This window comes from Puma concolor, chromosome B3, assembly GCF_028749965.1.
Source record: "Puma concolor isolate L17-30 chromosome B3, mPumCon1.1.hap2, whole genome shotgun sequence".
Lineage (NCBI taxonomy): Eukaryota > Metazoa > Chordata > Mammalia > Carnivora > Felidae > Puma > Puma concolor.
In genome coordinates this window covers 136,799,487-136,811,924 of record NC_141672.1, presented here as the reverse complement: position 1 = coordinate 136,811,924, position 12,438 = coordinate 136,799,487, and positions in this window count along the sequence as shown.

Genomic DNA, 12,438 nt, shown 5'->3' with positions numbered 1-12,438 from the left:
ATCTTAAACTGATGCCAACAACTTCAATTATATACAGCACTCTGCTCCTTACAGTTCTGCCCCACCCACTTTATGCTATTGATGTCACCAATTATGTGTTTATAGATTTTATTCATTAACATAGTTTTATCATTCTTCATACACACTTGTCTTTTACATCCTGTAGAAAATAAAAATTAAGGCTACAGCCCGAATTAGAATAATCAGAGTTTTTATATTTGTCTGGATATCTGTGCATGTACTTCATATCTTTATATCACTCTGAGTTATTGTCTAGGATCCTTTTCTTTCAGCTTAAGGAATTCTCTTTTGCATTTCTTGTAGGGCAGGGCTAGTGGAATGGACCACCTTGGTTTTTAATTATCTGGAACTGTCTTAATTTTGCCCTCATTTTTGAAGAAGAGTTTTGCCACATATGGGACTCTTGGTTGACCGTTTCTTTTTCTTTTTTCTTTTTTTTCTTTCAGCACTGTAACTCTATCATTCCACTGACTTCTGGTCTGTAAGTTGTCTGCGGAGAAATTCACCAACAATCTTATTTCAGATGCTTATATATCATGCATTGCTTTTGCTTGTACTTTCAAGATTCTCTCTTTGTCCTTCAACATTTGATTGTAATGTGTCTTATTGAACGTCTTTGTGTTTATCCTGGTTAAAATTTTTTTGAGTCTCTTATATTTGTATATCCATGTATTCCTTCAAATTTGGTAGTTTTTTTGGCCATTATATCTTCAAATAAACTCTCTGCCCCTTTATCTCTCTCTGCCCTTTCTGAGACTCCCATAATGCTTTTATTGGTCCATTTGGAAGTATTCCATAAATTCCTCAGTCTCTGTTCACTTTTTCCTCATTGTTTTTTCTTTTAGCTTCTTGGATCCAAAAATTTCAAATTACATGTCTTCATACTTGCTGGCCATTTCTTCTGCCTCTTTGAATCTATGTGTTTCTCTAGTTCTTTGAGCATATTTAAGACATTTGTTTTACAGTCTTTGTCTTGTGAGTCCAAAGCTGGTGTTTGATAGGTTTGGTTTCTGGAGATTTGTTTTGTTCTTTTGAATGGGCAATGTTGCCTTATTTCTTTATATGCCTTGTGATCATTTGTTGAAATTGGGCATTGGAAGAATGGTACTTCTCCCAATATTTGTAGACATGAAGACTTATGGTCTTTTTAGTCCTTTGTGGGGGATGCATCTTCCATGAGACTGTTTGTCTGTTTTTTTTTAAGTAACCAATTTTCCCATATACACTTGTTCTTTTAAGTTTCCTAAGAGTCTTACCCTTGCTTTTCTTTGGGGCCTTGGGTGTTCTATTTTGTTTTCTTCCAGTAATATCCTTGAGTCTACAGTCTTGCTACAGTGTTTACATGCCACACTTCCCAGAACTGCTTTCTACAGCTTCAGTGTGGCATCCAAACTATCTTCTGAGCTCTGAGTCAGGTGAGACAGAAACCAGTCCCTCAGGCATCCCACAGATGAATGACAATTTTTCAGACAGGGTCCACTTTGTCTTCTCAACCAAAGGGGACACAGTGATATTTGGGCCACTTCTCTCCAACCACAAGGTGGGAGCAAGAGGTGGGCAAGGAGGAGTAAAAATAACACAAGATTTTTGATTATTTTGAATCAGATTATTCAGATTAATCAGATTATTACTTTGAATCCTATTTAAAATCTGATTATTTTTCTTGTTTTGGTGCTTCATTGGTTGTTGTAGACTTCTGATGGTTTCCAGAGCTCCATAAAGTGATTTTAGCTGCTTATTAGTTGTTTATTTGATGCTTCCTTGGAGGGAGAAGGACCGGGAGCATACTCGTTTGCAATCATGCTGATGTCACAGTAATTATTCACTTTTGTACTTAATTTCATATTTGAAATTGTGTATCCTTTTTTTGTAAATAGACCCTACACCGACATGAATATATTTTGGGCCCCCAAACCTAGATTTGTTCCTGGCTAGAGGAAGGAAAATTTTAACTGTGAAATATGTTTGAATTGTTATTATTTCACTGGACATATTAATTGCAAAAATAAGTCATTTTATGTCTGGAAGAGACCAAGTTTTTTTTTTTTTCTTCTTTTCCCCTCAATCTGTTAAATTGATCCATCTATTCAGAGTCACAGGAAGAATCTATTCTGGGTCATGGAAAGAACAGACTGGACTTTGAGGACTGAGAATAAAGAATGTGTGTGTATGCACCATCATTCTCTCTTGCTTTCTTTTTCTCTGTCTATCTACTTTATTGCTTAGCACGTGTTCTTATAACTGACCCTGTAAAAAGGAGAATAATTTTAAATTTGAGAGTCTATCATTTAAGAAAATGTTTATGAACACTAGTTTTAGAGTTAAACTTAAATTTTGACCCTAGGTCTGTTTTTATTGAGTTGGGAAAGTTGTTTGTCCTTTAGAAGGCTTGGTTTTCTTTGTCTGTAGAGATTATAGAACATACTTTAGGCTTGTAGTAAGAACAAAATGAGCTCATTCAAGGAAGGGTCTTAGCATAATTCCTGACACGTAGAAAACACTAACATTCAGAGAGGGGCTATTGTAATCATCCTTACTATTTCCTGCTAAAATATTTAAAGAAGCAGGTACTTTGGCTCACCTACTTTACAGTTGGGTAGATTGAGGCCAAGAGTTTAAATATTTTGTTCGTAGTAATTTGGGAGTTGGTAACCACACCATAGCTTATAAAATGTGGAAATTATCAACATCTTCTTTTCACCTTCCCATCAGTTCATTAAGAACTTCAAATTATAAATGTTTCCAGACATTGAGCTGAGTTTGCAAGATTTTCTGGATGCACCAAGCAGGTGGGGTTGGATTTGGAACTTTTTTTTTTTTTTAAGAATTTATTCCTTTTATAGCTCATATTGCTGGAAAATCAACGGCTTGTGCCAAACAAGTTGTTTTCTTCTCTTGACAAAACTCAGATCAGCAAATTTTCATATTGCACTATTTTCAATGGCTGGAACATCAACATTTTATAACAAGAAAAAAATCAAAGTTCTTCAGTATTTGGAAAAGAAGTGCTTGTAAAAATGTTCACATCCATTCACCATCTGGAAAAGCAAGGTTTTACAGTTATTCCTAATGATGTTTAGAGTCACTAAGCATTTTGGAAAATGACCTCTTATTGAAGATATTTCCTCCACAGGACACCACAGTGTTCACCTTTCTACAACGTTACACTTGCTTAGGACTTATCTTGGAAAATTAAAAGAAATATACACACAGAGCCAAGACTGTAGCCTTTTTTTTTTTTTTTTTACTGGGGAATGTTTTGAGGCCAAAATGAATTATAGGCTCATGAGGAAAACCCAATGAATCTTGGCTCCTTGTTTCTTTACTGAATTCCACATTCAAAAGTACTTATGGACTGCTTCTCATGTGCCAAGCACTGGACTGGAGAGAGATAATTCAGGTATGAATCTCTGTATTCTCATTCTTCTCAAGTGAGGACCTTGCCTATGCAAAGTCCTCCCAGGGTTTTTCCTGCTTCCTCAGAGCTTGGCCACATGTGATGTGCCTGTTCCCCATAGTGCTTTGGGTCTGCGTGCTTGCAGCAAAGGGGACCTCAGACATATGTTGAAATAGTGATTGATTTCCCCCGTATGTGAGCAGGATGAGCTTTGCTAGATGTGGGCAGACTTGTGCTGAGGGAGAACACCCACGCACACTTAAAATGAGCCTAAACTGAGATTGTCTAAGCCAACTAATCATGCAAGAAATTGTCCTAATTCATTTCTTTCTTTTTAACTTACGCACTAGGATTTTGATCTTACTATACAGATGCATGGAAACTAAAATGATGCGTCTCTTCTTACACTCTCTCCAATTATGTGAGCTTACTGTCTGCCTACAGGAGCCTGCTCCTTTGGTCCTGGCTAACTGGTCACCTCATTAAGGGCACATAGAAATTTATGTGAGTCATTTGTGGTTACCATAAGGTCGAAGGCAGGCAGGCCTTTCTTTTTGGTGAGTGTGTAGATGGACTGGCAGTTTAAATTTCATTTTCTTCCATAATGAGTACATTTTCTGTTGTCCTAAGTCTTTTGCACTCTGGAAGTTTCACTGGAAGAAACACTGGAAGTTTCTGTTTGAGCCTTTGAGGCACAAGTCTTGGATAAAGACTGCTTCCTTCCCCAGGGTACGTATCTCTAGGTCATAAGAATGCAGAACTTTCTTCTGGCAAATGATCAATAAACGCGTGCAACTGAACATGTACCCCTCAGCAAGAAAAAGAGTCAAGGAAATCGAACTCAGTCTTATGAGGAGTAAAGCCCACATATTAAGCGGAGAAGTAGACCATATAAAACTCAACCTTTGGTGTTACTAGTGTTGACAAGGAAGGACAGCTTCTTTAAAGTATAGTAGGAGAGAAGAAATAAGAAACTAGTCTGTCTCCAGAGTTTCTCCAAGTATGGACTCTAGACCAGCAGCATCAACATCCCCTGGAAAACTGTGATAGGATTGAAGTTCTCAGGCTCTGCCCAGACTTGCTGAATCAGAAACTCTGGGGATAGGGTCCAACAATCCTTCTTTCAACCTTCTTTCAAGGTGATTCTGATACCTACTCAACGTTCAGACCCACTGTGTAGCTAGGCCATGCTGTCTTCAACTCATCATGTTACCTCCCAACATGGTGCCATAGTAGAAGAGATTGGATACTATCAGGCTTTGGTCAATTTAAGTTAAACTGCATATATATATATATATATATATATATATATATATATATATGCATATATATGGGGAAATGCACACACTTTGTATATATATATATATATACACACACACACGTATCCCAGTTCCCATTGTACACACACACACACACACACACACACACACCCTTCTTCAGCGAAAGGCTAGAACTAGCACTCTAGCTCTATATCTCTGGGCATTTCGGGGTCCAGCTGATTGCAGACCACTTGTGAGGGTAGGCCCTGAAAGGGAATGGATAGGAAAGCAAATTTCTTCTTGAATACTCATGAAGTCGGTTTCTAATGCCACATATTATTTCTTCAAAGGTTGCCCCACTGGAACCTGGATTGCTACAATAGCATTCTGGATATTTTCCTCCCTTCAGCACTGGCCTATTCCAACATATTACATAAGTAACATTCAGAATAATAGCCCTCCAGGGTCACTTTGCTTGCATAATTCCTTTTAGAAATTCTCCAGTTTGGGGGTTCCTAGTGCTCTCTGTGCTGCGAGTCCATGGCGTCATGCAAATACCTCTATGCTAATGTAAATGTCTCTTTGCATAACCAGATCTTTCTCTAAACCTCTAAAGAGATTGTCATGGAGAGAAGTAATGCATTAATTCCCTTGTATAATTCTTTCTTCACACCCCTGGGTTTTAGCACTGTTCCTAAAACCGGTTTATAAAAATGAGCCTTGTGTGTTTGCTTAATAAGGGAATAAGATTAGTCTCTGGCCATGGTCTATGCTCCACCCATAAGTGTATCCCAACCTTCCAGCCTTGCCCATTTCCTTTTCTATCCTTCTCATCTTTGGTCTAAAAAAAATCCCCCTGGAGCCCCCTCCTTACTCAACTCATTTCTCAAACTACTGCTGGGCCGTAGCTTTGATATCTTGGGGTAACACTGGATTTGGAGGTTTGGAAATAAATGCCTCAAAGCTGGCAGTGTTGCACTCAAGGGAACTCGCACTTCTTTCGGTCCAATCTCTGACCTAGAAATCTGAAAAGCTGACTTCTTGAGCAGCTGCGCACTTCCCTGCTTACAAACTTGCTCACCGTTAGGCTGCAGATAGAAGTTTATTTGTTCTTTTTAATGAGAACCGCAACATAGCAGGATGTCAGACGATGACGGTTCAGTGACTTTTGTCACTTTAAGTTCTCAGAGGGGCCATCACCCAGTTGAAGCGATGAGCCTCTCCCACAAAATCTATGTAGCCTTTGACGCAGCTCTGGGAGCACATGTGCTCACAAGCATTCTGTATAGACAGTTTGCAATGTCCCCCATGACCACATGCTTGCCCAGGTGTCCGGCTGCTCTCAACCATTCTTTATATTTATAAAATTTAACCAGCCATCCTATGCCGATGAAAGCGCCCGTGATACATCTGTCAAAGGAGGTCATCTCTCAAGGTGGTTCCACATGGGTTAATTTTAGTACCTCTGGTTGAAATTGCCGTAGCCCAAACCCAACAGAGGGTACAGGCAGATTACAGTGACAGTCTGTCCCCATCAGAGTGACACGCCCTTCTCCCTTTGTGATTTGTTTCCGCCCTGCCTTGACTGGTGAGGTTCCGTCCCGTAGATTTCAAACCCTGAGGTCGGATAGGAAAACCCAGCTTGGCCTCACCTCATCGCCCATCTCCCAGTTTCCTTTAGGCGGACGTGAAGTGCCTTCGGCACCAGCTGGTTCTTGAACTCACATTCACGATGACCCAAAGCAGAAATTGCAGGGGAGGCACGCCAAAATTGCTGCCACCTACCAGCCGTAAGTTACGTATGTCCATTTTGCTTAATTTCTTTTGCACTTGTGTGTACTCTTTTCACATTTATATCTTAAGTGAACGTAGTATGTGTTTCTTTTAGAGCAGAAGATAAGGTTGCATGGGACTTGTGGGCATAGGTTTTGCAGTTAGGTAGACATGCGTTGAAAGCCAGCTCTGTCACTTATTACATTAAGGATCTTAGAGAAGTTTCTTCTCTAGGCTTCAGTGTTCTCATGTGGATATCGAGGACAACAATCCCTACCTTAAAGGACTGATGTGAGAGTTCACTAAAGACATATTCATTCCACAGATATTTTTAAAACATCTATAGGAGTAGAACCAAGAGAGGAGGATGTAGCTGTGAGCAAGACAAGAATGCCCTTCCCCACTTCTTCTGGGTCTCTTACCACAGGGTTTCCGTAGGCAATTATGATTGTGCTAAGAGTTATGGGAGAAAAAGCGAACACGCTTCAGGAATCCATAGCGTGGCATCCACGTTGTCTGGATCGTGGAAGGAAACTGTCACCATCTACTAAGTCAGGGGAAATGTCCAATCGCTAAGTAGGAAATCCTTGATTTACCTGTTCCTTAACGTTTTGGCTGAGTAGTGGAAAATGCAGGGTAGATAGCTAGGCAGAGAAGGTTCTGGGAAGGATGCAGAGCAGAGGGCATGAAGCGTGACTAGACATCTGAAAAACTCAAACAAGCCCAGGAAGGCTCTAAGAAAAAAAGTGAAGGTTAGTCTAGGCCTGAATTGTGGAAGGTCTCATGGGCCGGGTAAGGGGTCATTACTAAGTGCTGGATATGTGGTACGTTCTCAATAAATAGTAGCCATATCATTCAAAAAACTGTATATAGTAACTGGCTTCTAAGAAGTAGGCAGTGTTCCTATTAGTAACTACTTTAGAACTGATGTTTTTAAACTTTTTTTTTTTCTATAAGACACCTAGTAGAGACTTTCCTTAGTGAGTATAATCCATAAACGTCCATTTGTGGCCTGAAATCAGATTGTCCTCCGGCAAACGGCAACCTCCTTATTTTTATTATTATTTTTTTTTTTTTTAAACGTTTATTTATTTTTTTGGGACAGAGAGAGACAGAGCATGAACGGGGGAGGGGCAGAGAGAGAGGGAGACACAGAATCAGAAACAGGCTCCAGGCTCTGAGCCATCAGCCCAGAGCCCGACGCGGGGCTCGAACTCACGGACCGCGAGATCGTGACCTGGCTGAAGTCGGACGCTTAACCGACTGCGCCACCCAGGCGCCCCTTATTTTTATTATTTTACATTTCGTAGAGGCCAGCGTCTCCAAAACCCGCGTGGACACTTGAATCTAATTGTCAATACAGGCCGTTACACCGACTCTGTCCCCAGAAGGACAGGAGAATGCCAGTCTCCCAGGCAAGAGCTTTCGGAAGCTTGGCAGCTTTTAAATGCCTCATTTTTGAATAAACAGGGTACTTTTCTGGAAAGATTTAAGGCCACGTTATGTAACTTGCAATTAGTGGCTTCCCACAAATTACATATCAGTCCAGCAAGTATAATCTCCCTCAAGTGCTTTGTTGACTGGCTCACAGGGTTGCACTTCCTTGGGCGGCGGTCGGATATCTGTCTCTTCCCTCTCATTCTCTCCCGCTTAGATACATACCTCAGGTGTGTGCCCCAGGGAGGCCCTCAACTAAGGACACACAGAAGCAACGTCACCTGTTGCCGTGAAGAGATATTTTATGGTTATTTGCAGCAGTTAGGCATAGTTCAGGGGCAGATGTACATAGAACAACATTTCACAACTAAAAAAATAGAGTGACGTGATAGGTATTCAGGAGTCTTCGACCTTGCCTGGCTTGGCCACTTTCCAGCTCTCAGACACTGGGCAGATCACCTGAGTGCTCTCGACTTCTATTTCCTGGCCTGTGAAAAGAAAGAATTAGGCCGAAAATCCGTAAAATCCCTTCTGATCTTACGTCTGCACGTTTCTGGATTCACATCTCAGGTCAACTCTTTAATTCTGCCTCTCAGGACAGCACTGTTGAATGCCTGGACCTTAATCCTGGAATAACAACAATAATGCATGTCTTCTACTGTACTTGGATGTTTGATTTAGACACTGTCTGTGAAAATCTCCAGCAAAGGGCCAGACGCATAGTAAATCTCAACATGTGTGCGGGGACCTTGCTAACCATGATGTGGGAAAAAAGTAATGTTTCTTAAAAATAGCTTCCGGGTACCAGGCAGACCCTCACCTAAGCAAGTGATTTCTCAGCGCTAGCATTTGAACAGATTAGCAGAGGTGGGATCTGAGTACAGAAGAGAAGCCAAGGTTTAAAAACAGCCATTGAGGTGGCCGGATGATAGCTCTTAAAAGCAGAAGAATGACCACGAGGCAAGTTTGTAAGATCGCTGCAATGGGATGAGAGAAATTGAGCTCAGGACTGTGCAGGATTTGTGCTTCTGATCTCCTTCCAGAGGCAGCTAGTAAAGAGCCTAGTGTGAGGGGAGGGCCATGGGACCAAAGTCAGACACTGTGGCAGAAATAACTAGCTTTCCCTCAAAAAGCCACACTCCTTCCGTGGTGTAGAGTGAGTGCGTGAGTGCAAGACCAAAAGCTGCCCCTCCCCAGGGCCTACAGTTCTCACTTCTGTATACCCACATGGCCACGTGACTTGCCCTCACCAATGGCATATGCGTAGAAATGGAGTGTGGCCCTTCCGGGCTGGGTTCTTAAGCAGGAAAGGTCACCTTCTGCCTTCTCTTTATGCGCATCACCTAAGCCTTAAGAAAAGGTGAAAGCCCAGAGGAGAGGACCCCAAGGTCACCAAGTTCTTCACATCCGGGAAAGCTGTCTTTGAAACAGGAATACAATGTGGCACTCTGACATGAGTGCAAAATAGATTTCTATTATGTTAAGTGACAGAATGTCACGGCTGATTGGTTGTTCTAGCTGGAAGGGTGTGCTGATATGGTAACACAAGTAGGACTCAAAAACATTACACTTGGTAGAAAAAAAAAAGCCTTACATGAAGGACTCATAGACTACATTATTGGATTTGCATGAATGTTCTAGAACAGGGAGAACTAATGGAGAAATATTAGAAGGCCCGTGGCCTCTGGAGAGGTGGGGTGAGGTTTGACTCATAGGAGCATGGGAAAACTTTCTGGGGTGATCTTTCTGTTCTGTATCTTGACAGAGGTTTGGGTCCCACGAGTATGTGCATTTTCAAAAGTCAGCAGCCATACAGTCAAGATTTGTGCAATTCTTGTACATAAATTTCACACCCCCAAACAGCTGTAAACAAATATTGAACTGCAGTTAATGATATGTAGGCTATAAAACTTAGAGGAAGGATTTATTAATGTCTACTTGGGAATGTGTCAAAGGTAAGATGAATCACATATAGCTCATAGACAATCTACTGAAACTGAGAGGCTGATGGTAAGTAGTCTGACCTTCACTATAAGAATGACATCATGTGTGATTTGAACCCAGCTCTATCTCATTCCAAATCTTTGCTCCTTCCACTCTGTATTGGAATTAATGGGTAGAAAATCTAAATAACTTGCTATGAATCATCATGAGAAGAAAGATTCAAGGGAAGGGAAAAAGACCATGAAAAGTTAGAATCCCGCAGATAAACCAGGTAAAAATCATCTAGAGTTTCAACAATAGAACTGCTAATTAGCTCTAATGCTTAGCTCCAACGTGGGTTTTTCTGAGGGCTGCGACATTCATGGATGACTAATTAACCTGTGTGGCAAATCCATTCCATTTGCTGCCATGACACAGCCAATCAAGACTGGCTTACTGTTTGCTCATTTGGAAAATGATTAGGATTCCCATTTAGACTTAATTACAGTGCAAAGGTTGACAATTATCTTCTCTATAGACGCATCAGATGCTTCAATATTTCAGTGAACATGTGCCTATAATTATGTACATAATTTGTCTGGCAGAAAGTGTAACCTAGTCGTTACCTGGATCTTATGCCTATAATTAGAGATCATAAAAATACCGAATGGGAAAAGTGGGTTGGTGGGATGTTAGGACCATTATAACGTAAGAATCTGTAGGGAGCTATTAGCAGGGACTCAGTAGCAACCAACGTCTCTTGGATCGCTGCCCTCTCTTAAAGGTAATTAAGAAGCATGAGAGAAAGGTGAAAATTGTGGCAGGGCGAAAGCACAGCACAATTGCTTTCCCAGAACTTGACTGCAGTCACAAAAAGTGCCATAGGCACCAAAATTCAACACAACTAAAACCAAACTCATTAGCCAACCCTTGCCCCACCCTACCTACTCCTCCCTTAGGTTTGCGGTCTTAGATAATGACTAGGCATTCTCGAGTCATCTGTTGCCATTGTTATCTAACCTTCCGGGCAAAGAGATGGAATTCTAACCGAACATTCTCACCAAATGTTCCTGATGGCGCCTGCCGCTCTCCGAGACGTGACTCTTCCATACTTCTGCTTTCATCACTGTTGTAGGGTTGGTTGCAAGAGAAAATAGAAACGGTTCTGCCTTCCTCCAACCCCTCCACTCTGCTGCTGACCTTCTACATTTTCTTCGCTATGACCCTCTCCAGCCACAAGTCGGATTATGTCACTCTACCCTCAGAAGAGTTGAGAATGTCCACCTTTTTCCTAAACAGCATTTACCAGGGCACCCCAAGAATTTTACACTTTGGATTCTGTGCCAGCTTCGCCTTTCCTGCCCTCCTTTTCAACATAGCAGGTAGCTTCAGCGGTGACTTCCTGAACGTGGAGTGCGATGCGTTCATTATTTCAGTTATGGCGTAGCAGAGCTGACAACCCCCAAACTGAGTATTTTCAGATCAACTGGTTTTATTTTGCTGATAGTTTTGTGGGTCAAGGGTGCAAGGAGGTCTCTCCTCGGCTTTCTTTTCTGATAAAGGCCGCATCACGTGAAGAGAAAAAAAATCTTACTCCAAGATGGCTTCTTCACGCACACATCTGGTGTCGCAGAAGTCCTTGGCCTTTCTCATGTGGGCTTCACGTTCTCCAGACCTTCTCTACTTGGCCGAGTTTCTTACAGCATGGATATTTCAAAGGAATTTCACTCTGTACACGAGGGCTGGATTCCAAGAGCAAGGCGGTAGAAAGTGCACGGCCGGTTAAGGACCCTGACAGAAAGTGGCGGGGCCAAACTTCTGTCATGATCTATTGGTGACAGCAGCCCCAAGGCCCCTCAGATTTAAGGAGGTGAACAACTAGATTCCCCCTCTTCATAGGGACATGTCAAAGTGACATTGCAGAAGAGCTCGTAGAATGGGACATCGTTTTTGCCCATCTTTGGAAAAGAAAGATCTTCCACACTTCTGCTGTTTTCCTCCTCCAGAAATCCTAATCATTCCTTCTATTGTATTCAAATCCTGCATGTCTTTCAAGGGGAACTTGCATGCCCTTTGCTCGACTTTGCTTTGCATTCTGTAAACAAAGCCAATCTCTCTCTCCTATCGTATTTTGTTCAGCCCTCTTTTATCCTAAATTGGAATATCGTTGTCTGTGTCCTCCATATTTATCTCGCTGGCCAGAAGGGAACTATGATGTCATGTCTACTCTATAACCCCTTGTATATAGCAGCACAGAGCCTGGTACACAGTAGGTGCTGAATACATGTTCTATTGATCATGATGAAATCGATTCACCGAAGGACTAAATAAATGGTTCTATGACGTGTGTATCCCTATGCTTGGTGTACTCCCTAGAATAAGTTTAATACCTCTGGTTACCAGCCTCCAAGAGTTACCCCCAACGATCTCCGTCTCTTAATATTCACACTCTGTGTTGTCCCTTTCTACTTTCTACCGGAGCTGGTCTGTATGTGTTACAATATGGCAGAAGCCATGATATTACACTTCTGAGAATGGGTTGTAAAAGAACCTGCAGCTTCTATCTCTCTGTCTCTCAGCCTCTGTGTTTTACCCTTTCTGTGTCTCTCTTTTCACTCACCCAGTAGA